The sequence below is a fragment of the Cephus cinctus genome, unplaced genomic scaffold, assembly GCF_000341935.2.
Source record: "Cephus cinctus unplaced genomic scaffold, Ccin1 Ccin1_scaffold0690, whole genome shotgun sequence".
Classification (NCBI taxonomy): domain Eukaryota; kingdom Metazoa; phylum Arthropoda; class Insecta; order Hymenoptera; family Cephidae; genus Cephus; species Cephus cinctus.
In genome coordinates, this window is record NW_014333313.1 from 1,697,281 (window position 1) to 1,699,186 (window position 1,906).

A 1,906-nucleotide genomic window follows, 5' to 3' on the forward strand; every position below is an offset into this window, starting at 1 on the left:
CCCCCCCACGGCGTTACGATTCCACTCAAAGGGAAGAGCATTGTCGGATCTCATGCTGGGATTAAAAGGTCGGTTATAAATATCCGTTAAGGAAAAGCGAGAATCTTTCAAATTTTTTTGGCTATCGATACAGCTGACCGAGACGAAGCACTTTAAAAGTCTTCCTAAATGAAATATCGATTGGAATTTATTCGTTACGAAGAAACGGCTTCTATTTAGGATACGTTACGGATCAAAGCCGATCGTTACACGAGCTTTGCTTAGGTATTAAACCGAAATTAAGAAAATTAGCATCAAATTGATTGCCGAGCTTTGCTCAACGATTCACTCGAAATTGCTATCTGGGACTGTACAGCTTGGATCTATGGAGCTTTGTTAGGTACGTAGGAGATTTTTCGTTTTCTATGTATACAAGATTGAAAGTAATTGATAAATCATATTTTTCTGTCTCGTATCAAAATATCCAATGACTTTGTACAGTGAGTTATTTGTCGATTTTTTTACGTCACATGACAATTTTTTTTTTTTTTTTGTGTTTCTCTCGCGTTAAACATAATCCAATATTTATCGACGAAATCACTCAAGTTAACGGCTGTTCGATTGCCGTTCTCTATCAAACTTTCGGACGGTCCATAAACATTTGTTTATCAATCATTCACGGAGCTTTTAACGTTCTATAAAGCTTTCAGTCGCTATGAAATTTGACTATGATAAAATTTAGCGTTTGGCTAGTGAATTTTCCTTGCACCTTCAACGAGGACTCGTATCCTGCAATGTCGTAACTTTACTTATGACTAGCTATTTTGCGAGCAGCACTTTCCACGTGTGGCTCTTAACGATTATGCGCTATGACGTAAATTACTTTGTCTAACGATACTGTGTCCATTCAAGTTCTATAATTACCTTGTATTCCCAATTAATCGGGTGATTTGGCTCGCGCCATCATCTATAATCCAATTATTTTGCGGTCCACAAATCGCAGAAATCCACTATTGGGAATTGATTTGATCCAAGATCTATTTTACACGCATTGCACGATACGAGAAACGTTATTGTTATCTTTTGAATCAACAAGTTACATTACGTAACCACTGATGGAGGTCGTGTTGAGAAATGGAAAAATTTCGATAAAATTGATGGAAGTAACAAACTTTAGTATTGACACCACAAGATACGGTGCAGGTACTAAGGGATATATTTAGAAAAAAAAGTAAAATTTCTTCTTGGTAAAATTTACGAAGATACATTAAAAGCACGCTCGCTTCCACTTTTCACGTTAATATCCTTTGTCGGCCACTTGATATCGCCATTAAATTATATACCACGGCAATAACCGTGGAATTTAATCGGAAAAATGCGAAATTCCCGTTCGCGGATCTAATCGGTCTACCACGCCGAAACACGTGTAAGAAAAATAAGGCACGTGGTCGATCCCCTTTAATTGACGTGCTACCCCTCGAAAATTAAGTAGCAGAATGTAGAAGATTAAAAAAAAATTCGCAAATTTATGGACGATAATTAAAACTTACATTTAAAAAAAAAAAAGAATATACCTTCTTTAACATAAAATTTAATCGAAGTACACACATCAATTTTGATGTCACCACTGGCTCGTACTTTTTCCCACGTACGTAGACATTTATTCGAGACATTGTTATCTACCGTAAATAGCATTAAACCAAGCCTACGAAACCCGTTAGCCTCTGCATTTTTATGCAATCCCTCGTTATTTAATTAGGATAGCTTACCGACACGCAAAGTAAATTCCAGTTTTTAGCCATCGCCTCAAAGTTATAGCAAACTTCCAACAATACAGGACGCCGCCATTATGCCGCTAATTAGGACGTGGATTAATTGGGACACGTGCTCGAAACACATCGCGATTGTGCGCACTTCCATTTCCAAC

At 37.3% G+C, this 1,906-nt stretch overlaps 1 protein-coding gene across 7 annotated transcripts in view; it reads left to right on the forward strand.

The window, feature by feature from the left end:
• LOC107269933 (glutamate receptor ionotropic, kainate 2) overlaps positions 1–1,906 on the forward strand; it is a 29,284-nt gene that overhangs the window by 5,051 nt on the left and 22,327 nt on the right. The window lies entirely within an intron of this gene.